Source organism: Oncorhynchus gorbuscha, linkage group LG20 (genome assembly GCF_021184085.1).
Source record: "Oncorhynchus gorbuscha isolate QuinsamMale2020 ecotype Even-year linkage group LG20, OgorEven_v1.0, whole genome shotgun sequence".
In the NCBI taxonomy this organism is placed as follows: domain Eukaryota; kingdom Metazoa; phylum Chordata; class Actinopteri; order Salmoniformes; family Salmonidae; genus Oncorhynchus; species Oncorhynchus gorbuscha.
In genome coordinates this window covers 9751721-9777586 of record NC_060192.1, presented here as the reverse complement: position 1 = coordinate 9777586, position 25866 = coordinate 9751721, and the positions used below count along the sequence as shown (strand labels likewise).

General features: G+C 44.3%; 1 pseudogene across 1 annotated transcript in view; it reads right to left on the bottom strand.

Annotated features, from left to right (window-relative positions):
- LOC124007197 overlaps positions 1-25866 on the bottom strand; it is a 79973-nt pseudogene that overhangs the window by 5450 nt on the left and 48657 nt on the right. The window contains exons 7-16 of the transcript XR_006833885.1: positions 24626-24754; positions 23338-23484; positions 16968-17171; positions 14242-14428; positions 6701-6715; positions 2372-2481; positions 1820-1952; positions 1350-1480; positions 1079-1230; positions 710-868 (exon numbers count right to left, since the gene is read on the bottom strand). The product of XR_006833885.1 is annotated as a formin-binding protein 1-like (transcript). The remainder of the gene's footprint in view (positions 1-709; positions 869-1078; positions 1231-1349; positions 1481-1819; positions 1953-2371; positions 2482-6700; positions 6716-14241; positions 14429-16967; positions 17172-23337; positions 23485-24625; positions 24755-25866) is intronic.

Below are 25866 nucleotides of genomic sequence, written 5' to 3'. Positions count from 1 at the left end.
CACACACACTTACATTTTGCCTTTTGGTTTTCATCCTGACCACAACTCTAGTCTACCTTTGAGGCCAGTTTCTATATGATAAAATACACCTTTGTCAGGTGATAAGAAGATTTTGGGGGAAAAATGACTGCAAGCATGTCAAGAACAAAAAAGACAACAGCACTCATTGATATCGTCCGTACAACCGGCCCTGATTCCCATCGAGTTGACTGGAAGTAACGACAGAAAGTTCTCCTGGCAAACAAGAGGTAATGAGGAGAGAATTATCTCAGAACCAGTGGGAAAAGAACGCTCCAGGGTCAAGTTTCCCCCTTGGTACAGATCTAGGAACAGCTTCCCCACCCCCAATCATGATCTTAACCATTATTGTGGGAAATGTAAAAAAACGACCCAAGATCAGTGTCTAGGGATAACTTCGCCCTACACCAAAAACAGCCAATACCTCTTTTAAAACTATTCTGTCTCCCAAATGCATTGAGATTCCCATCACATACAACACCACAGTGCATGGGACCGGTCTCAGCTACATGGTAATCATGACAGAAGCACATGGAGACTTCTGGTTGGTCCATCATTCAGAGTGGAAGAGAGTGGGAGGAGTGTACTCGACTCCCCGAGCCCCCCCCCCCCCCTTCCCCCTGAAAACTAAAAAAAAAAATGCCCTCGGCCACAAAAGAAAATCCCTTCAGTTAAATGTACGTCATAGCACCTTTGGCGTTTGTTTCCAAAAGGACCTCGACATAAGACGTGGGCACGTAGCCTTCCTCCTCTTCGTTTCTGCGGACGCGTGTCCAGCCATCACCTTTATCCTCCTCTATCACATACAACAGCTCTCCCTCTGTCACTGATATAGTCCCCTCATTATGACCTAGTGGAGGGGAGGAGGAGGAAAATAGGTGGAAATAGAAAGAGAGAAAGTGAGAAGGAGGGGGGGAGAGAGAGAAAGGCAGTAAAGTGTCAAAACAAGGTGGAAGGGTGTTATTGTTGCATATCTCTCAAATAGTCAAATAGATGTTCAAGCCCACATTACCCGTGTTGTTGTCTCTGATTGGTGTATTACCTGTTAAAGGTGTATTACCTTCAAATTGGTAGATGGCTTTACAGGTGCCGATAGTGGGCAGCGTCTCCTCATCCCCGTCGTCAAACTCATCATCAAACTCTGGAGTGTTGGCTATGGCCACCTTGACCTGAGTCTCTGAACTCTGCTCCTCTGTGTAACTGCCATCCGGGCTGCTCAAGGACCAACACACACACACACAGTAACTATAGCAACCTCACAACACAACATTACAGTGACAAACTACAAAGTGTTGAGTAATGGAGTGTGTGTGTGTGTGTGTTTACTGTACCTCTCTCTGTCCTGTGCACAGTTGTTGGCAACCGTGCTGCTGTTGCTGTTCTGTGTCTCGTACAGACCACTCTGTCTCCTGGGAGGATCGCTCTTCGATGGTAACCTCCCCTCCACCTCAGCTAGCCATCCCTGGTACACACCGCACACACACACGCTTACGTTAGGATTGTGAGATGAGATTTGCTAGTGCAGTGCAGTCCAGAGTCAGATATAGCCTTCTTACTAAGGCTCCTTTCTCTATTACACCAAGCCAGAACAAATAGAGGCCGCCAAGGCAGTGCATCATTTCCAAATAAGGAAGAGGAGAAGTCAGGACTCTGGAGCACTTTACTGTTTGATCTAATGAGGTACTGCCTTAGCAAAGCCAAACAAGATAACTATGCTACTAACAACACTGAGTACCTCCAGCATCTAGAAATACAGTACATTCCTATCTGGGATAGTTTGAGAGGGTTACTCATGACTCACCTCGAATTTCTGCACCTCGGACTGCAGTTTCTCAATGTTCATTGCCAACTCTACTAGGCGGGGGTCCACACTGGCAGGGTCACCCATCTGAGGGTTCTTCTCATACACCCCCTTCATCTTAGTTAGGGCATCTCTGATGGACAGAGGAAGAGAGAGTGACACCTGAATACTCCGACAAATAGATAGCCTAGTCTAAAGCTGATCAAGACAACCACATTTCCCCTAAATCTACCCCTGAGTATTAATATCCGTCCCAAAGTTTTACTGGCCAAAGTTTGGTCCATAAAAAGTCTGACTGACAGTAAAGACATGGGGGAGCTTTTATGGAGGAGTTAGGACATAATTTCCATACAAATATGGCTGAGGCTTATGTTGCAGATACGCACGCACGCACGCACACACACACACACACACACACACACACACACACACACACACACACACACACACACACACACACACACACACACACACACACACACACACACACACACACACACACACACACACACACACACACACACACACACACACACACACACACACACTTACTTCTGGTCCATCTCTTTCTGGATGTCCTTGTTTAAGTCGTCTATCTTGGCCTGAAGCTTCTTTCTTCTCTGCTCTGGGGGCAGGTGGCTGAAGTCCTCTGGTCCAGAGCCCTTATGGAGAGAGATAAATACAAAAATGAAAAAGAGAGAGAGATAGTGGAAGAGAGGAAGAAAAGTTGTGGACAAAGTGAGTTTCAGGAGCATTCTATATCGTGTCTCTAAACGGATGAATATACAGTATAACATATTCTAACACCCCTCTCAGATGTTCAGTATCTCTATGTAACACCAGAATCATTCAGGTGCTTTAGAATCCTTAGGGGGTTTCTCTGTGTACTTGTGAGCCATTCAAGCACCTTTAACCTATTCAGTCCCAAGCCTGAAAAGATATTAGGATGCATCACATTACTTCATATCCAGTTAAATCACATTTTCGGTGTTCATATTTCAGTATCACCATAACTGCCAAGAGAGAAGCGTAAAAGGAGGTAGTGTATCTGAAATGGAAACTGTGGGGCCATTTAAGGGCAGAGGATCGCATTTCCTAATGAAGGAGCTTCCTGGATAGAATAAATATCGATCGTCTCTGATGACTCATCGCTGATGATGAGTCATTCTGTCTGTTTTCTGTGTTCAATTGGGCCTGCTCCACTATATACTGCAGTTCATAGATACACCACTTGGTGGTACTATTTGGTCATATTTCTTACTTACACAGGCAATTATTGTGTCACAAATCACTGTACAGCAATACAATACAATGGATAATTATACATTAATTGTCATTGTATTGTTAGCAATTCAAATGGGATTCATTGTTGCTTTCCTCACATTTATATATTGCTTTCAGATTGGCTTCTTTGACTAGCCATAGTATTCATGGTATTTATCTGATCATGTGCTTGGACTGGATATGTTAAGGCTCAGACAACAATACTTGTATCATAAAAGGGACAAAGGTCAATGTCCTACTTCACCAGTGGTCAAGGGTCAGAGGTCACTGGGGTTTACTGGTGAGAAAGCCAATATAAACACAGCAGCAGGCCAGGCTACCATGGCGATGACTTTCCTTACCTCATCTAGCTGCACTGCGTGCAACACTTTACCATCCAGTGAACATGCAACATTATCTGGTTCATGCTCAAATTCATACTTACATGATTTATACAAATGGTTGATCACTAGAATAAAGAACAGCCTGCTTGCTGTTGATTGATGTAAAAACAAAATATTCCACACAGGCGATAATTATTTCATGAGACAAGGTGCTATACAGGTGAGACACAATATATACAAAATTATGTGGACACCCCTTCAAATTAGTGGATTCAGTTATTGCAGCCACGCCCGTTGCTGACAGGTGTATAAAACCGAGCACACAGCCATGCAATCGCCATAGAGAAACATTGGCAGTAGAATGGCCTTACTGAAGACTTCAGTGACTGTCAATGTGGCACCGTCATCGGATGCCACCTTTCCAACAAGTCAGTTCATCAAATGTCTGCCCTGCTAGAGCTGCCCCAGTCATCTGTAAGTTATGTTATTGTGAAGTGGAAACGTCAAGGAGCAACACCGGCTCAGCTGCGAAGTGGTAGGCCACACAAGCCCACAGAACGGGACCACCGAGTGCTGAAGCGCGTAGCCCATAAAATCGTCTGTCCTCGGTTGCAACACTCATTCCTGAGTTCCAAACTGCCTCTGGAGGCAATGTCAGCACAAGAACTGTTGCAGCCGCACACAAACCTAATGCCAAGCGTCAGCTATAGTGGTAAAGCTAGCCGCCATTGGACTCTGGAGCAGTGGAAACGTTCTCTGGAGTGATGAATCACGCTTCACCATCTGGGTTTGGCGTATGCCAGGAGAATGCTACCTGCCCCAATGCATAGTGCAAAGTGTAAAGATTGGTGAGGAGGAATAATGCTCTGGGGCAGTTTTTCATGGTTCGGGCAAGGCCCCTTGGTTCCAGTGAAGGCAAATCTTAATGCTACAGCATACAGTGACATTCTAGATGATTCTGTGCTTCCAACTTTGTGGTAAAAGTTTGGGGAATGCCCCTGTGCACAAAGCAAGCTCCATATAGAAATGGTTTGTCAAGATCGGTGTGGAAGAACTTGACTGGCCTGCACAGAGCCTTGACCTCAACCCCATCGAACACCTTTGGGATGAATTGGAACACCGACTGCGAGCCAGGCCTAATCGCCAAACATAAGTGCCCGACCTCACTAATGCTCTTGTGGCTGAATGGAAGCAAGTCCCCCGCAGCATGTTCCAACATCTAGTGGAAAGCCTTCTCAGAAGAGTGGAGGCTGTTATTACAGCAAGGGGGGACCAACTCCATATTAACGCCATTGACTTTGGAATGAGGTGTTCGACAAGTAGGTGTCCACATACTTTTGGTCATGTTGTGTATCTTTACCCAGAAACTTACCTGTTCAACATACATTTCACACTCAGATATAAATTTGCATATCTACTTGATTACATTTAACCACTGGTCAACTGATCTCGATCCTTTCTAATCTCTTGCCAAATGATTTGTTTGACATGCATTTGTCAATGTTGACCACTCAATAATTACTACTACACACAAAGTAATGAACTAATGATCATCACGTGGCTTATGTTATTGGGGTTGACTAAGGAGATTTACCGCAATTATTTTGAGGCAGTGGATTCTGTAGTTTATGATTTATCAAATCAAAATTCCCACAGGGCTCCAATGTAGAAGTCTGATGCAGAGGCCTTGAAGACTGCCCTAGATGGAATTTGAAATAAGATTCTACCTAATCTCCTCCACCACCAACTCTCTCTCTCTCTCTGCAGCAATTGAGCCTTGGGAAGAGGTTAGTTTCTACATAGAATTAGGACGTATAATATTAGAATGGACATGATACTTCTAATGATGGGACAAAAAATCTGCCATTTTGGTCAACCATGGTTTGCCAGTGCTGTGATAGGATATTGTGTAAAATAATGCATTTACAGAATTGATCTTTGAGAGGAATGATTCCATAAATGTTTCCAAATTAAACAGCCAATATGCCAACATTCCATTCAAACAATGTGGTCAACCCACAGCCAATACAGTACATTGGCTGAAATCAGTTGACGATAAGACTTTGACAAGTTGTAAATGCAACAAGTACTGATATTGAAAACCAAAATTCAGATATTTATGGCCTGTTTACATATATTTTATACATACAATTGGTATAAAACCTGTTATATTATATGACAATATTTTAGGTTGACAATAATTCTAGTACACAATTACTGATATATGCCTTACTTTTATTTTCCAGGATTATGCCTCTACTGCCATTCATTCAAATAAGAATGGTTTTGATTATTTCTCTCTGACCAATATGGATGCCATTTTCACCCCATTCCGGAACGTTGAGGGTTTATGACATAGCCCCTCTAGTAATGTAATAGGATCTCTGAGTTTCTACCTGACTGAGACAAAAAAAAAGCTCAATTTCATTTGTTCCCATCTGTTCTGAATTTCAGTGGAAAATACTTGGTATTCCTGGAAGGCTCGGCATCGTCTGGACATTTTAGTTGAGCTCTTTTTGGGCCATTAATTTCTACATCAGAACCACTCTGAGCTTGGCAGCGAAGGCTGAAAAACATAATCTTTAGAGGCTTGCAAAGTGCATACTAAGAACACTGCTAATTACTATTTATCAAAATCAGCATGTATCACATCTTTGATTTTACAGTATCTACCCTATATCTTTGATATCAGCCATGATTATGATGCATCTATTGGAATCGTCCATCTTTGCATCTAACGAGTATGAGGACAAATCAAAGGGGATGGAACTAGCAGACAGACAGACTGACAGACCTAAGTTCAAATACTATTTGAAATCCTTTCAAAATACTTGACTGAGCTTGTCTGTTGCGATGAAACTAAGAGAAAACGACTTCAACGATTTCAAATAGTATTCGAAAACCCAGGTCTGACGGACAAACAAAACATGAACTGTAATTCTGATCACCTCAATAAGATTCCGGACGTGGGAATTGAGTGTGATCTGCACAGAGCACACAGGCACAGTGGGGAGAGGCACAACAAACAATAATAATATACACAAAAACAAAAATTAGGAGACAACAACACGGGTCTGCATTGGCAAAATCCATCCTCATGTCACAACAAAATGACTCAAATAAATTAAAGACAACGGACGACAGGAACCAAACGCTAACAAACAGCGGCCACACAAGACTTCTCAACCACGTCGTGGTGCTAGGTGGACGTGCACGCGACGCTCAGAATGCGGTTCACGCCACTACGGTCATGCAGTGTTACGGTCATGCTTACCAGCTTGAGAGAAAGCTTCATGGGTAGAAGAGAGGCGAGAGAAACGGCAGGAGGAGCAGGAGAGAAAGAGAACAGATAAAAGTCAGACAACAGCAGAATAACACATAGCAATTGTCCATTGTGGTTCCTCCTGGTAATGCATGCACAGCATGTCGTTAGTTGTTGACATGGATATTGAGAAGAAAAAGCAGTTCCTTAGCCAAACTTCACCATATGAGGAAAATAATTGGGTGTTTCAAAACCTGGAAAGGGGAAGGTAGAAGTCTTGGATGCTTTGTATATGGTAGATTGCTGCGGTCATTGGATTCGAAGATGTTCGTCTTGACCAAGGTGATAACCAGAGCTTTCACAAACTGAACAGCAAATGCATAGACCCATCATCATTTGTGAAAAACGGCAGATCTGATATGTGAGGTGCAACAGGTCTGAGGCTCTTTGCAGATGCTGGTTCGTTTGGACGCTCCCACAGTTTGTTTTGATTACAATGGAAAAAATTAGGTCTGCAATACCTCAGCGAGACGCTATTCCAAGACAATAACCAGTCATTCTCAGGACTATCTCCCGATATAACGTATGGCTCTAGTTAACTCTTCTCTCGTCTGGTGAAGTTCAACGTCAGGTTTCAGGGATGAATGACAAAATAAGAGTTGGGTTTTAAAATGACTTGAGGCGATGACAAGGAAGCCAACTCACAAGTCTAGACTGCACAGGACGGCGAATGAGAGCGAGCAAAGTGAGAGAAGGAGAGACAGAGAGAGAGAGGTGAGTCGAGACACCCACTGCAGGAAAACAGGAGGACAGGGGATGGATGATAACACCCCCCTCTCTGTTCTCCCTGTACCCCCCCACACACACACACACACACACACACACACACACACACACACACACACACACACACACACACACACACACACACACACACACACACACACACACACACACACACACACACACACACACACACACACACACACAATGACAGCATTTAACAGCAGGGGGCGGTGTGTCACAGTAAAGCATGATGACAGTTTGCATGTTTACATAGAGACGATATGTTTCAAACAGTGACATTCACTCATGGGAGAGGTGAGCCTAAGTGCCAGGCTGTTTGGGCCAGCCTGAGTTGTCAAGAAAGCACAAACAGACTGGCACTCAGACTAGGGAGAAGCTCATAGATTCAAAGCTATACCAGGCAGGATACATGCCCATGAGCACAAGTAATCAGGAGCTAGTAGCAGCCTTCTTTATCAATGAGTTCGAACTACAACCATAACCACTTGGTTCATCAAAGATTCATTATTAATTATATTTGTTTAATTTAAAGGCCAATTAAGGCAAATAATAGAAGAAGAAAAAGAGAACTGGAAAATTCACAATGTAAGTTGCTTCGGTTTAATTGCACATACAGTGATTGCACTATTAAAGATCGTTAGAGCCTATTGTGAGCTCCATGGCTTATAGAGAGGAGAGATACTCTTAACACCCACTGGGTCGCTCCAGCTTTAATCCTTGTAATGACTTACTATGAGGGCATAGTTTGTAGGAAGCAAAGGAAAGAGATACTTTTAACACACACTGGGTCGCTCCAGCTACAGCGAACGACCTGTAAATCCAGTTAACAGCTCAAAGGCCGCACTCGGGGGGGCCATGATGAGGCCAGGCCATACTCCCTTTGGTCCTGTAATCAAGTCATTCACCTGGAATGGGCCTTCGATCAGCCTCCCCATCGTGCCTAATTATCTCTCTCGACATTGACAATTGTTCTCACTGTGGTATTTCCGTTAAGAACTTGCTGGTGTAATAGACAGGGGAGGTCTGTTGTTCCCCAGTATCTGTTGTAGCTGAGTGTATAGGGTCAAAACGTGACGTGTCAGACAGATGGGTAGATACAGGTACATGGTATACAGATAGGCTATGGTGCCATGGTGCCAGCACATAGAAGGATGCGCTGGAGGGGTGAATTCTGGGTAGATTAAACCCCACCAGAAAAAAGTGTTATGAGCACCATAACCCAATGTTGTGAACCCCAGAAAACAAGATGAAGGAGCAAATGGTGGGGAGACCCATCATTCACCACGCTCCAATCCCACTTCCTTAGTTTAAGGGTCGTGCTTGTGACACTTTGAGAATTGACCCCTACCAAAAATGTGCACTGCAGCAGGAGTCCAATGCAATTCTGGGGTTGGTGGTGTTGCAACAGAAAGAGCCACAAGCTGAGATGTGGGACAGGAAATGAGGTCATCCCTGGTTCTGATCATTTGGATAGTGTGGTCTTACGACAGGGCAGAAGGGCCATGTGAAATACAGTGAGGCAGTCACAGACACTAGCCTCATTTAGAAGGAAACAAAAATATGCAACTGTGTCTGACTGGAAATAAATTATTATTTCTATGTATTATCCTTGTTTTTGAAAGAAAATCACATTTTTTGTCCATTAAATGAGCATCAAATTGATCAGAAATGCAGTGTAGACATTGTCAATGTTGTAAATGACTATTGTAGCTGGAAAGGGACAATTTTTTTATGGAATATCTACATAGGCGTACAGAGGACCATTATCAGCAACCATCACTACTGTGTTCCAATGGCACGCTGTGCTAACTAATCCAAGTTGATTATTTTAAATGGCTAATTGATCATTAGAAAACCCTTTTTCAATTATGTTAGCCCAGCTGAAAACGGTTGTGCTGATTAAAGAAGCAATAAAACTTATTTCGACTAGTTGAGTATCTGGAGCATCAGCATTTGTGGGTTCGATTATAGACTCAAAATGGCCAGAAACAAAGACCTTTCTTCTGAAACTCATCAGTCTATACTTGTTCTGAGAAATGAAGGCTATTCCATGTGAAATCTGCCGTTTCCAGCAATAGTCATTTACAACATGAACAATGTCCACACTGTATTTCTGATCAATTTGATGTTATTTTATGTCCTTTCAAAAGCAAGGACATTTCAAAGTGACCCCAAACTTGTGAACGGTAGTGTATATACTGTCAGTGCATCATCATGATATGAGACTACTGTCTGTGCTGCACATGGCTGAGACACACACACATATTTCCTAATTAAGGCACGCACGCACGCATCGGCCAACATACACACTTACGACATATTGTCTGGCCTCGAAAGCGTACGTGGGTATGCCCTGAGTCCTCCAGTCTTTGTGATAACAGAGCGAGAGAGGGCGAGTAGGAGGCTGCTGCCATGGTTATGAGAGAGAACAACACAGCTTCATCAATTAGCACAGGGCTACTAATGAGGCTAATGGGTTTTCACTCTCCCCCGCATGCACACACACACACACACACACACACACACACACACACACACACACACACACACACACACACACACACACACACACACACACGCACAAACACGCACACTGACTTACATCATCCATCTCTCTTTCTTTCTGTGTTTTCTCACAGAAACACTCTCTGACTAACTCTGATGATGCTGTCATCATTTATCCTTGCTATATCCACCACACACTCTCTCTCTCTCTCTCTCTCTCTCTCTCTCTCTCTCTCTCTCTCTCTCTCTCTCTCTCTCTCTCTCTCTCTCTCTCTCTCTCTCTCTCTCTCTCTCTCTCTCTCTCTCTCTCTCTCTCTCTCTCTCTCTCTCTCTCTCTCTCTCTCTCTCTCTCTCTCTCTCTCTCTCTCTCGCCCCAGAGGGCTGAGGAATGACAAGCCCTCCCACTGGGGGATGCTGGGTAAAGCATACCTCTGCTGTGCAGCTGTTGGCCAAAGACTGAACCCAGAACCAACCTACAGACACAACTAGCATGACATTAAAATACACACTCATATCACATGTTATATAACCTGTCATAAGGAAAGAAAACGGACATTGGCTATCTCAAAGCCATTGGCCCTATCAAAGATATCACATTTCATAACTAATATTTTGCTCAGTCAATACTGAGGTTTATTGAAATGATAATATTCATATTTTCACTCACTAATCGCACCTGTGCAGTGTAGTGCTGTACTACGATTGACAAATAACTTGGTTCATGTGACCATAGAATTAGGAATTAGAATACTACAACGGACATTAATCTTCTTATGGCGGTACAAAAGGTCAGCCATTTTGGTAAGGGAGTTGGTCAGCCAATGCTGTGATGAGATATTGTGTAAAACAATGAATTTGAAGACTATCTGCCCAGTATGTTTGTTAGCTAGCCAGCCAGCCAGTTTAAGTGGAATGATTTCAATAAAGTTTCAAATTACCTGTCAATATAACATTCCATACAAACAATGCAGTCAACCTATAGCCATACCCAGGCTGAAATCATTTGATGATAGGACATAGGCAAGTTGTAATTGCAACAAGTACTGTATAATAATAGGACAAAGCTTTCCAAGAAAACAAACATTGGGACATTTATGGTCTATTTCCATATATATTTTAGAGGCTATTCATACAGGCAATTTTTAGAAACTAATTTGATGACAATATTTTAGGTTGACAATAATTCTATTACACAAATACTGATTCATCACATGCCTTACTTTAAATTTCCTTCATAATTAAAAGCAGGAAATGAATCACCTATCCCTCTAGTGCCATTCATTCCAATTAGACTGGTTTGGATTTCTCCCTGACCACAATGGATGCCATAAAGAGGTCAATGGGTGGTAGAAGAAGGACGCCGGATTGGCCCACATTCAACAAATCTGATCGAACAAAGTGGATATATGTCAAATCCGTCCGAATTTTATGTATTGTAACAGGAACACAATGTGCTGACTTCAGTTAGATTTTTAGGTTTTGGGCAGTTTTCTCTGCATAGCATTTAGAAGCTGTCCCTTTTCAGGCTTCGAAAGACATGACTGTTAAATGCTAACTCCCATTCGTATAAGCTGGTAGCATCGCTAGCATACCTGAGCGGCAGGTAGCCTGGAGGTTAAATATGTTGGGTCAGTAACCAAAAGGTTGCTGGTTCGATTCCCTGAGCCGGCAAGGTGGGAAAATTTGCCCATCTGCCCTTTGAGCAAGGCAGTTAACCAACAACAACTGCTCCTTGGGCGCTGATGATGTTGATTAAGGCAGCCCCCCCCCTGCACCTCTCTGATTCAGAGGGGTTGGGTTAAACACGGAAGACACATTTCGGTTGAATGCATTCAGTTGACTGACTAGGTATCCCCCTTTCCCTACAGAAACCAGTGTTGGTAGTTTTTAACTGTAATGCAGTTGACTGACTAGGTATCCCCCTTTCCCTACAGAAACCAGTGTTGGTAGTTTTTAACTGTAATGCAGTTGACTGACTAGGTATCCCCCTTTCCCTACAGAAACCAGTGTTGGTAGTTTTTAACTGTAATGCAGTTGACTGACTAGGTATCCCCCTTTCCCTACAGAAACCAGTGTTGGTAGTTTTTAACTGTAATGCAGTTGACTGGTGACGATGACATGAACATGTGTTGGGGTCGACATCCATACAAGCAATTTACTCCAATTTTTACTTCAACATAGTATGAAATACACATATAAACAATAGCCTAACTGTAGGTTCATTTTCCTGTGGGGCAATGAGGAGATTCAGGATCTTCCCCCATGCATTACCATGGCATTTCCATTGTTTTGGTCGAGTACGATTCACCTCTTTACCACATGTATGGCTGCCATTTTCATACCATGCTGGAACTTTGAGGGGTTTGAGATAGCACCTCTAGTCATTTAATAGGATCTCTATGCGTGTGACCAGTGATAGAGGGCTTCTTTAAGAGGCCTTGTGGATTACTATGACACTGAGGTGCTGTGCAGTTGCAGGGCAGGCAATATGGCCGCCCGTTCCAGCTTGTGCAGAGCAGACGGCTCATGTTTGAACTGACTTCTCTACTGCTTTTAAAATGAGTTCCTAAAAGAAAAGAAAGTTTAACACAAAACTGATGTCTACGAGTATTCTTAACAACGTTAATATACACATACAAAAACAACAGAAATACTTCATCCATATCGATAATGAAAAGGAGTGAAGAGAATGTTGAGAGATTCATATTTAGCACTATTAATCTTAAAACTTAGGCAATCTCGTGCTCAATACATCGCCCTGCCCGACCAAAACAAAAACCTGACCTTTTTCCTTTCTTTCCCTTCACTTCATTCAAATGTTACAGAAAGGTCATACAGGAATGAACTCATTTGAATCTGCAAACATTAACAGAAAACAAAGCTTCAGATATAGAACTACCCTGGCCTGCCAGTTTAGAAGATGGCCATTACTCCACTTCCTGTTTGGGAAATGTTCACTTCCTGCTAGATTTGCCCTACTTCCTCCTTCTCCTGACCTTCAATAATTTATCACAGAGAGAACATTGTTTTTATTACTCTACTACTACTATTGTTCCTTTGCTTTCACAGACATCATAGGTTGTGGGCCGGGCTATGAGAAATACATGGCTCTAGTAGTGCATTCTAACTGTTGCCCTTCAAAAGATACGAACATAAACAAACTGTATTAGTTGAGGCCGGAAGGAACACGTGAGCAGCTAAGCACGTTCTTGACCTCAAGAGGGACCTCTGGCGGCCCCGTGGGCGTGACCTGGACAGGGATCACGGTTCTGGCTGATTTAGGAATAGAAACTCGCCATGACACCACATAGCTGCAGCGTGTGTGTGTGTGTGTGTGTGTACCTGCAGATAAAGAGGGTGTGTCGAACCCCAGGGCCGTCTAAAAAAAGCCCTGCTGCAAGCCAGGCCAGGCCCGGCCCGACAGACTCAGTGACTCAATCAGCCAATAGCGGCCAGCGCAACGTCCTAATCAATATACTGTGACTTTTGACTTTATGCATAACCTTAACACGTTATACTGTTACTGATTTTCAGTTTGACCCAGATAGGCGGAAGGAAGGAAGTAGTTCTTGACTAAAAAACAAAACTTCTTCCAGTTGCTTATACTCTCCCTATTACTACACCTAGCAAATGTACTACTTGTGCTTTCGTTCATTGCATCATCATGGCGACTCTCCAAGGAGAGCTACAATGTGGTAGGATACCTACACATGTCTGTCATTGGGAGGGAGCTCTGGTGACACTGTCATTGTGTGTGAAGCAGTTTTAGAGTTCAAAGTGGAGACTGAGGAAACAGGTTGGAGAGTTCATGAGTTTATGTCTGGAAAGACAGACAGACAGACGACTGAATATGTGATTCCGCTAGCGCAGAACTATGGAAGCATGCTAGAGAAGCGTAACACAGATACAGACACAGAACGCCGTATGGGGGAGGCTGGAGGATAGACAGAGTTGTCCTAAATAGATTTGGACCAGCAAATTTCATTGTAAGGTTGAGATGTTATCTCTGGCACACTGGGAAATCATGAAGATCTAATCGATAGCCAATTACAGATTATTAAGAGATACCTGAAGAATTTAGGCCTGATGCCAGCTGGAGTATAACCTCCCCCATACAGCGACGCCACAGAGCTCAGGGACAGGCGAGCACACACACATGCACGCACGCACACGCACACACTCACCACACTCTCACAGACACACAACCACAAACACTCACAGCATGACACACACACACTTACCCCTCGCCTCAGGCTCCGGAGGCAAGTCATTTTGGGTTTGGAGGCCATGAACTCATTGAAGCGATTGGAGAGGGGCTCCTTGTTCTGCTTGGGAGACTGGGGGTCGTTGGGAACAGCAGAGGGTGAGGGGGGGCTGGAGGCTGGGGGGGCAGGGGGGCTGGTGCGGGGACGTTAACAGGGACATAAGCTACCAGTATGAGAGGGAGCCGTGACGGAGGACAAGAAGAAGAGGAGGAGGAGGAAAAGGGGCAGAATCAAAACAAGAGGACAAAAAAGGAAGGAGGGAGGAACACAAAACGAGATAAATAAATAAGGGCCCAAATAATGTTAAAAACAGGTAACAGAAAAACCCAACGGGAACAGAGACAACCAAAAGAGGTATCAAACACAAACAAACCCAGTGTCATAAGTAACCAGCTGTTATGTGGTATAATCTTGTCAGACAAACAAACGTGAAGTAAAAACAACTTGTCAAGCGACGGCCGTAACATTTCTAAACAGAGTGAGTCAGAAGTGTTAGTAGAGTGTTATTGCAAGGTGCTGCAGCTGCCACACATTTAAACAGACAGCTTTACAGGAAGCACATGCAAGCTTCCATTTTGTAGCAAGTGGTTTTTTTGGGGGGGACGTCATCACATGCGAGCTCTTGGACTAGAAATTCACCATATCCTCCGAGATGTGACAGTGGCTGAATTTCAATCACAGAAACCGAACTCCTGCAATCCCAAACCACTTAACGCTCAATTAATGAGCGATCGGCCCTTTGGGAGCTAGAGAGAGATCTGCCATTTGTACTGACAGATTGCTTTGATACTCAGTGAGAGAACATGCATGAAAGCGCTTTGGATACCCATATTTTAAAACCAAAGTTAATGAAACGTAAATAAATCAAGTAAATGGTTTGCTGCTCTTTTAATTCAGAGAGGAGTTCTAGTTGGATATAGATCCTAGCCCTTTGCTATCTATAGAATATCTAACACGTGTCTTCCTTATCGGCTCTGCTCTGATACAAGTCTCACATGTTTTCACTGTGCAGGTAGTCTACTTGTTAGAGCGTTGGGCCAGTAACTGGAAAGTCCCTAGATCGAATCCACGAGCTGACAAGGTAAAAATATGTTGTTCTGCCCCCTGAGCAAGGCAGTTAACCCACACTTCCCCGGGCACCAAAGGAGCAGAGGTCGATTATGACAACCACCCGCACCTCTCTGATTCCCTGTAATGTGTGTGTCTTTGTCCTTCCAGGACATTCTGTTCCCCTTAAAGGCATCAGGATGCTTTGGTTTGAACGAATGTGCCCTTTTTAAGACCTTGGCTTGAAAAACAATAGGACTGTTTGTCCCTCTTGGGATGCCGTAGCCAGTATACACTTTCTTAAAATAGTCAGAATTAATCGAAGATAACTGAAAGAAATCTGTCATTCATTTTGCCGTTTTTGCAGAGGAGATCCTGGTCGCTCAATTTTACATCTCAGATGTTTGGTGCAGTATTTCTCGAGTGAAAAAATGTGCAGGAAAGCGAGGTGTCTCTCCTTGAATGACTTAATTGAAGAAACCCTACTGTTGACCAATCACCGGCGAATGGGGCGTAGACTTCGGCTTCCCACCTTGGGCTTGCCTCAAGAAAAAATATTGTGTGCACGAACAGCAGAAAAACATACCTTGGCGAAGACCAAAAACAAACAAAAAACGTCACAAAATGTTATCGTAATATACGCTCAAACTGTTTTGGATGGGAAGCATCCGGACGCCTTAACACTCTCGGGGTACAGTACGTGCATGGCCTCACAAAAAAAGCTAAGGACAAACACCCTGTCATTAGTTGTCCCTTACGCTTTAGAGTCTCATAAATATAACACACTTACAATATAACAGGACGAACACCAAACAAACAACACACATCATGCTCAAACCGCAGGGAGTCGGCGCTAGTGAGTGACATGCACACCCACACGCCACAGACGCTCACACACACCCTAGCTCTATCACGAAGTGACACCATTAGGTACGAATGGTGCCACTTCCAACCTTAGACCCTCATCCCAAATGGCCCCGTGTTAGACAGCCTAGCCATACAGAACCAAGGGGCCGTGCTGTGGGATAAGAGGCCATTCCAGACAGACCCCCCGATGTAAGAGGAGGGTCAATGAAGGAGACTGTTATTAGGCTACAGGACAGACGGTCCGTGTGCAGGGGAGTGAGTTAATCTGTCCGGCCCAGAGAGAGGGAGTGGAAGGGAGGAGGGGGAGGAGGGGTGGGACTCAGTTATGGAGGATGCATTAGTTGGTTGTTTTTGTTATGTTAACACATTAAAGTTAAGAGTTGGTTGGTGGCTCAACGACAGTGAGGATGATGTTGATGACCAGTGAGTAACCAGCAGGGGGATGGGGGGGGGTAAAGGGTGGCAAATAATAACACTGACAACACTACTAACGTACTGTAATCACAAAATGACCAGAACAATAAATAACAACCCAACAGAACTATAATGACAACCCAAATGAAACATTAAAGTCACATTTTACTGTTATTTACTACACAGTAACACCAAGACCTACAACAAGTCTCTGACAATTATCGGAGCCCTGTTAAAGACAGTATGGCCAAAAACAATGCACATTCTTGTCCTTTATTCTTGTACAGGGAGAATGAAGTGAAGTGAGGTCAACCCCCCCCCCAAATTTAGTCTTGACCTTCGAGTAGGTGTGTGAGAGAGTGTGTGTGTGTTACCTTGTTCTTGTTCTTAATGAAAGGCCACAGTTTGCCCTTGCTCTTGCCCCCGCTGGGTCGTTCCTTGGCCTCTCCTCGTGAGTTGGACAGGCTGGTTTCGGAGACCGTCCTCTTCATGGACTGGCCTGGCCCATAGTCCTCAAATTCTACGTCCCCTGGGGGCTCGAACCCAGACTTATACGACTCCACCACCTGCTTCGAGTCCTGGTGGGGTGGGATCAAGTGGGGAGAGAGATAGTAGGGGGAATTCAGATCTTATGGCTAAGCAAACATTTGGATATGACTGGATGGAGAAAAGATATAGACAGGATTGAAACACTGATCTAAAAGAAACAATTCTGTTCACTCTATTTCTATTCCTAAAACCAGATTGTGTTTCCCTCAACCAAGTCCAGAAATAGCATAGGACAGAAATGTCCTAGACCAGGAAGACTTGATTTGTTATTGTACTATTTCCAGTTGTTGTTATCAGTTCATTACTTCGGCTCAATCAAGATGGATGCAGGGGGTGACCGGAGGTCGGGGAGGCTCCACAGCCTGAACTGAGGGAGAGGGGAACGACCTGGAACTGTCACACAGGAGCTATGGTGAAAACACCAAACGTCAGGGACTGACAGTCAGGAAGAAGCTCGTTAATCAGCAGGCTGTGAGGTCTTGATCTCTATCCTATCTATACTGATAAGGTCAAAGGTTAGAGGTCATCAGCCTCTGTTATCCCTATTTTGTTTCCCGGAACAGGCAAAAGCACAGGCCTTAGCTTAGTCATCTCCCCTTCCTTCTCTAACCCACACACAAACACATCAAAAGCTGATGATTTTCTATTGCTTGCACTAAGATATGGTCCGCCATCTTAGCATACTGGATTGAATGCTTGAAAAATCTAATTGTGTTGGCCAATATGAATGACTCATGCCTCAATGACTTGAGATAAAATAACAACATTGGTGTTTGTTATCTGGTTAAGTGCATCAGTTCATCTTCTCCCAGTTTTGTAGGGAACTGCTAGTTAACTTTGAGTGTGCAGACAATAAACTGGCCAGATCCAGAAAAGCTGCTCCCTCCTGCCATGATGTAGCGCACATATGTCAGAGTCAAGGCCCGCGGGCCACATCCGGCCCGCGAGAAGGTTTTTTACGGCCCCTGGGATGATCTTGATTTATTATTAGAACCGGCCCGCAGACCGCAGCAAGCCGGCAGCCCGCAGATCTTTTACACGCACCAATACTACATTTCCCACAATGCAACGGTGACGCACCGAGCAGTAGGCTGCTTCATTTCAATATTTATTGGTACAGCAGTTGTCAGCATCACAGTAAAATTAACTTTCAGATACCCATCAAAAATGGCAAAACGGAAGGTGGACACTGAGAACTGGGGGTTTCAAACAAGGTGGGAGTCGGAGTATTTGTTCACGGAGGTAGCTGGAAAACCTGTGTGTCTTCTGTGTGGAGAAAGTGTGGCGGTACTGAAAGAGTATAATCTGAGACGACATTATGAAACGAAACACGCGGACAACAACAAGAATATGGACATGGAACAAAGGCTACAAAAGGCAGAGGAATTAAAACGAGGCCTCAAATCTCGACAGGCTCTGTTCAAAAAAGCCAAATCACAAGGCCAGGCTGCTGTCAAGGCCAGTTTTATTTTGGCAGAAGAGATCGCTAAATCAGCCCGGCCATTTACGGAGGGGGATTTCATCAAAAACTGCATGATTAAAGTTTGTGACGAAGTTTGCCCAGAAAAAGGCAACTCTTTTTAAATGTGAGTCTGAGCAGAAACACCATTGCCGAGAGAGTAGACCAGTTGTCCATCAATCTAAAAGAGCAGCTTGTGAAAAAGGGAAAAGATTTCATTGCATATTCCTTGGCTGTGGATGAGAGCACCGACATTTCTGACATTGCCCAGTTGTCAATTTTCATCCGCGGAGTGGACTCCAGCCTAAGCGTGACAGAGGAGTTTTTGGCTTTACGTCCTATGCATGGCACAACTACGGGGCATGATTTGTATGAAGAGGTGTCAAGATGTGTAAATGAGATGGAGCTGCCTTGGGAAAAACTTGTGGGTTTGACAACCGACGGAGCACCTGCGATGTGTGGACACAGGAGCGGACTGGTTGCGAAGATACGGGAAAAGATGCAAGAGGAAAACGCGACAGGTGAGCTGACAGCTTATCATTGTATCATACACCAGGAAGCGTTGTGCGGTAAAGCCTTGAAAATGGAGCATGTAATGAGCATCATCACGCGCACAGTTAACTTTATCAGAGCCAAAGGTTTGAATCACCGCCAGTTCAAGGCATTTCTGACGGAGTTAGAAACGGAGCATGGTGATTTGCCTTATCACACAGAGGTGCGATGGCTAAGCCAGGGAAAGGTGCTTCAAAGATGTTTCGAGCTTCGTGAGGAGATTTGTCTGTTCTTGGACAGCAAAGGGAAAGACACAACACAACTCCGAGACGAAATGTTTCTGTGTGAAATGGCTTTTCTGTGTGACATTACGAGTCATCTGAATGCAATGAACTTGCAGCTGCAGGGTCGGGATCGTGTCATCTCTGATATGTACAGTACAGTGAAGGCATTTAAAACCAAACTGACTCTGTGGGAGACGCAGATGCGGAAAGAAAATTTGAGCCACTTTCCCAGCTGCCAGACCATGAAAGAGAAGCTCTCTACCAGTGCGTTCCCGAGCGCACAGTTGGCTGATAAAATAGGTATGCTTGCCGCTGACTTTCGACGCCGATTTGCTGACTTTGAAGCACAAAAAGCAGGTTGGAACTGCTCGGTAACCCATTTGCTGTTGACGTGGAAAGCTCACCACCAAACCTCCAAATGGAGTTGATTGACCTCCAATGCAATGATGCACTGAGGGCAAAATATGCGGCAGTGGGTGCTGCGGAGTTCGCCCGTTTCCTCCCCGACACAATGCCCCAGCTGCGCATCCAGGCTGCTCAAACGTTGTCTATGTTTGGCAGCACATACCTGTGTGAACAACTGTTTTCTTTGATGAACTTGAACAAAACATCACACAGAAGTCGACTTACTGCTGAACACCTCCACTCAATTCTGAGGATTTCCTCAGCTCAGAGCCTTACCCCGAACATTGATGAACTTGTGGAAAAGATGGGACACCACCAAGTATCACCCTCAACCTCAAACAAGTGAACATTACTGTGCAATCACATATTTAGAGTTTTTACTCAGTTCAAGTTTAAAAGTTAAAGTTTAATATTTGTTTTCACTGCATGTTACTTCTCCTTAAACAAAGTGTTGTTTTTGATTAATAGATTTTTGCACTTTATTTTATTGTATTTCAATCCAATTATATTTTTAAAATATTTCAGTTGAGTGGATGATAGAAAATTGCTATTATTGTTTTTTTCTTTGAAGTAAATTTAGCCCACTTTTGCTAAAATAGAAAATATAGGCTACTGATGGTGCCTTGAATACCGGTTTCTTTCATTTAATGTTCATGTTATGGGGATTTTTATATAAAGGAAATTTGTCTTTTGTGTCTGTTGAAAATTAAAGATTACTGACAGAGCCATAAGAAAATATTGCTTTATTTATCTGATCATATTGGAATATATTTGTTAGGTTTTCAGTAGGTTCAATTAGGTTCACTAGACTATATGCGTCATTTAAAAAATTTTCAATGAACATTCGAACAGTCCGGCCCTCGGCTTGTAGCTAAATTTTTTATTTGGCCCTCCGTCCATTTGACTTTGACACCCCTGATGTAGCGTGATACTTAACTTAGCAACATTCTCCATCAGGCAGAGGAGAGAGAGAGCCCCTTGGCGAAGACAGGAGGTTGGCAAAGACAGTTGTTTAATTATGAGTGTAATTGTGAATTTTCGCTCTCAAAGCGAACCTCTCTCTCCTTCACGTCTCCCTCTCTCTCTCCTTCACATCTCTTTCTCTCTCCTTCACATCTCTCTCTCTCTCCTTCACATCTCTCTCTCTCTCCTTCACATCTCTCTCTCTCCTTCACATCTCTCTCTCTCTCCTTCACATCTCTCTCTCTCTCCTTCACATCTCTCTCTCTCTCCTTCACATCTCTCTCTCTCCTTCACATCTCTCTCTCTCTCCTTCACATCTCTCTCTCCTTCACATCTCTCTCTCCTCCTTCACATCTCTCTCTCTCTCCTTCATCATCTCTCTCTCTCCTTCACATCTCTCTCTCTCTCCTTCACATCTCTCTCTCTCTCCTTCACATCTCTCTCTCTCTCCTTCACATCTCTCTCTCTCCTTCATCATCTCTCTCTCTCCTTCTCCTTCTCTCCTTCACATCTCTCTCTCCTTCACATCTCTCTCTCTCTCCTTCACATCTCTCTCTCTCTCCTTCACATCTCCCTCTCTCTCTCCTTCACATCTCTCTCTCTCTCCTTCACATCATCTCTCTCTCTCCTTCACATCTCTCTCTCTCTCTCTCCTTCACATCTCTCTCTCTCTCCTTCACATCTCTCTCTCTCCTTCATCTCTCTCTCTCCTTCACATCTCTCTCTCTCCTTCACTCTCTCTCTCTCTCCTTCACATCTCTCTCTCTCCTTCACATCTCTCTCTCTCCTTCACATCTCTCTCTCTCCTTCACATCTCTCTCTCTCATCTCCTTCTCTCATCTCTCTCTCCTTCACATCTCATCTCTCTCCTTCACATCTCTCTCTCTCTCCTTCACATCTCTCTCTCTCACATCCTTCACTTCTCTCTCTCTCTCCTTCACATCTCTCTCTCTCCTTCACATCTCTCTCTCTCCTTCACATCTCTCTCTCTCCTTCACATCTCTCTCTCTCTCCTTCACATCTCTCTCTCTCTCCTTCACATCTCTCTCTCTCTCCTTCACATCTCTCTCTCTCTCCTTCATCTCTCTCTCTCTCCTTCACATCTCTCTCTCTCTCCTTCATCTCTCTCTCTCTCCTTCACATCTCTCTCTCTCTCCTTCATCTCTCTCTCTCTCCTTCACATCTCTCTCTCTCTCCTTCACATCTCTCTCTCTCCTTCACATCTCTCTCTCTCCTTCACATCTCTCTCTCTCTCCTTCACATCCTCTCTCTCTCCTTCACATCTCTCTCTCTCCTTCACATCTCTCTCTCTCTCCTTCACATCTCTCTCTCTCTCCTTCACATCTCTCTCTCTCTCCTTCACATCTCTCTCTCTCCTTCTCTCTCTCTCTCTCTCTCCTTCACATCTCTCTCTCTCCTTCACATCTCTCTCTCTCTCCTTCACATCTCTCTTCACATCTCTCCTTCACATCTCTCTCTCTCTCCTTCACATCTCTCTCTCTCCTTCACATCTCTCTCTCCTTCATCTCTCTCTCTCCTTCTCTCTCTCTCTCCTTCACATCTCTCTCTCTCCTTCACATCTCTCTCTCTCTCCTTCACATCTCTCTCTCATCTCCTTCACATCTCTCTCTCTCTCCTTCACATCTCTCTCTCTCTCCTTCACATCTCTCTCTCTCCTTCACATCTCTCTCTCTCCTTCACATCTCTCTCTCTCTCCTTCACATCTCTCTCTCTCTCTTCACATCTCTCTCTCTCTCCTTCACATCCCTCTCTCTCTCCTTCACATCTCTCTCTCTCTCCTTCACATCTCTCTCTCTCTCCTTCACATCTCTCTCTCTCTCCTTCACATCTCTCTCTCTCTCCTTCACATCTCTCTCTCTCTCCTTCACATCTCTCTCTCTCCTTCACATCTCTCTCTCTCTCCTTCACATCTCTCTCTCTCTCCTTCACATCTCTCTCTCTCACTCACTCACTCACTCACTCACTCACTCACTCTCTCCCTCACTCTCTCCCTCACTCTCTCACTCTCTCGCTCACTCTCTCACTCACTCTCTCACTCACTCTCTCACTCACTCACTCTCTCACTCTCGCTTCCCACTTTCATTATTGCTCCTGCTTCCCTCCTGTTTTCCCAGCTCGCTCTCTGAAACCATTAACTTTAGGAGTGTCAGGAGACGGGGTCTAAATTAGCTCAGTGGTGATTGGTTGAGTCAGGTGGCTGAGTGAGTGAGTGACAGGGCTCCAGGGAAAAGAGTCACACCAGTTGTAATCCCAGGCTCTACTATGACCGAGCAGATGAGCATTTGAGGCACATACCTCCAGTGTTTTTGAATTTAGTCATACAAAGGACTCTGGTGAGGAGCGAATACCATCAACAACACATAGCACCCACATGGTTGTGACTTGGTACAGTACTAAACTCACAATCGTGTGTGTGTGTGTGTGTGTGTGTGTGTGTGTGTGTGTGTGTGTGTGTGTGTGTGTGTGTGTGTGTGTGTGTGTGTGTGTGTGTGTGTGTGTGTGTGTGTGTGTGTGTGTGTGTGTGTGTGTGTGTGTGTGTGTGTGTGTGTGTGTGTGTGTGTGTGTACTCACAGTCTTAGGCTCAATGGACTCGGCAGCCTTAGTCATTCCGTCTAGACATTTCCCTACGATAGGCAGCACCTCGCGGTCCACCTCCGCGTACGTCTTCATGGACACACCCACCCTCTCGATCCGCCTCTCCTCCATCTCCTGGAGTTTCTACACACAAACACGTCATGTTCAGCACGCATGACAATGCTATTACAAACACCTGCTCACAGTGGCCCTGAAGTTATCCCACACTACGCTGCTGAGGGGGTAGGACTAAACAGACTGATATATAAAGACATATAGGTCAGAAGACGTCGGGTCAATGCCCCACCAAAAGTTCTGAGCACAGTGGTTTCAAGAACCTTCCATAGGTCTGAAAATGTACTCTCTGTCTCTCTATTGTTCTCTATCCAGTGAAAAGGACTGTGGTTTTAGAGGAGCTCCACATTTTTCCATTGGCTCTCAGAGAGACATACAAGAATTGAAATACTTTCTTCTTCCACTCGGAGCTACTCTGGACCTGTGTGTGTGTGTGTGTGTGTGTGTGTGTGTGTGTGTGTGTGTGTGTGTGTGTGTGTGTGTGTGTGTGTGTGTGTGTGTGTGTGTGTGTGTGTGTGTGTGTGTGTGTGTGTGTGTGTGTGTGTGTGTGTGATATATTGGGGATGAGAGTGAAGTAATGAATTACCTGGAATATATTGGGGATGAGAGTGTAGTAATGAATTACCTGGAATATATTGGGGATGAGAGTGTAGTAATGAATTACCTGGAATATATTGGGGATGAGAGTGTAGTAATGAACTACCTGGAATATATTGGGGATGAGAGTGAAGTAATGAATTACCTGGAATATATTGGGGATGAGAGTGTAGTAATGAATTACCTGGAATATATTGGGGATGAGAGTGTAGTAATGAATTACCTGGAATATATTGGGGATGAGAGTGTAGTAATGAATTACCTGGAATATATTGGGGATGAGAGTGTAGTAATGAATTACCTGGAATATATTGGGGATGAAAGTGTAGTAATGAATTACCTGGAATATATTGGGGATGAGAGTGTAGTAATGAATTACCTGGAATATATTGGGGATGAGAGTGTAGTAATGAATTACCTGGAATATATTGGGGATGAGAGTGTAGTAATGAATTACCTGGAATATATTGGGGATGAGAGTGTAGTAATGAATTACCTGGAATATATTGGGGATGAGAGTGTAGTACTGAATTACCTGGAATATATTGGGGATGAGAGTGTAGTAATGAATTACCTGGAATATATTGGGGATGAGAGTGTAGTACTGAATTACCTGGAATATATTGGGGATGAGAGTGTAGTAATGCTCGTTCTGTTCCTGGTTGAACTTGGTCAGGAAGTTGGAGTATTCACTCTTACTGTCAGCAGCCATCTGGTGTCTCATCTGAGCCTGCTGCCGCGCCTGAGGAGGACAACAAAGACAAACACATCACACACACGCACACACACGCACACGCACACACTTAATGAACTTGGTGGCCTCATGACACACACACACACACACGCACATACAGAGAGATTACTCACACATACGCACAAGCAGAAACGCACACACACTATCACAGGTGCAGGTCTGTGGAGGGAGTAGCAGTAGCGGCAGCAGCCATTGGGGATGAGTGAGAAACACACACGTGAACAGGAAAGAACCGTAGGAGCGACAAATACTCCCAACTTAACCCTTGAATGGGAGGAATGGAATTCACCACAGACTAACAAGCTCTATGTCATCTCATCTGTCATGTTGATTATCATGCCATCTGTCATTGATAAACCACCAACATCGACAAAACAAACATGTCAAAGGACATGGCCAAAGTCTCCTATATCTCAGCGTCCTAGCAGGAGCATTAGAAGGACAGCGTCCAGTTTCATAACCCTAACCTCCCCCCCTCCCCACACACACACACACACACACACACACACACACACACACACACACACACACACACACACACACACACACACACACACACACACACACACACACACACACACACACACACACACACACACACACACACACACACACACACACACACACTTTCATCTCCCCATTCCTCCTCCTACACATCTTGGAGGACAGAGACACAGTCTAGCCCAGACTTCTCCACCCACACATTAACCAGAGTTACACACACAGCCAGCTAATGGGGAAGGACACAAACTCTTCGCTACCACACTTATACAGAAGGCCCGTGAATGCGTGTAAGAGAGAGGCAGGTGTGCGGAAGGACAGGCACACACCACCATGGCAACACGACTGATGACAAAACCTCTCAGCCCCTTTCACATCCTGTCGACGCTCTAGGAAGTAAACAGCAGCTAACCTACGTACCTCTGTGATACACACACACGCCACTCCCACCTCTTCTGTAGAAGACGCTTCAATCTCGAAAACAAAACCGAAAGCTTCAAAGCTATTCTGAGACTGAAATGTCTTACACACATCAATGTACCTTACAGGCGAAAATGTGGTAATGGTAGTGGGAGTGTTTTGGGAAAGGAAGAAAATGG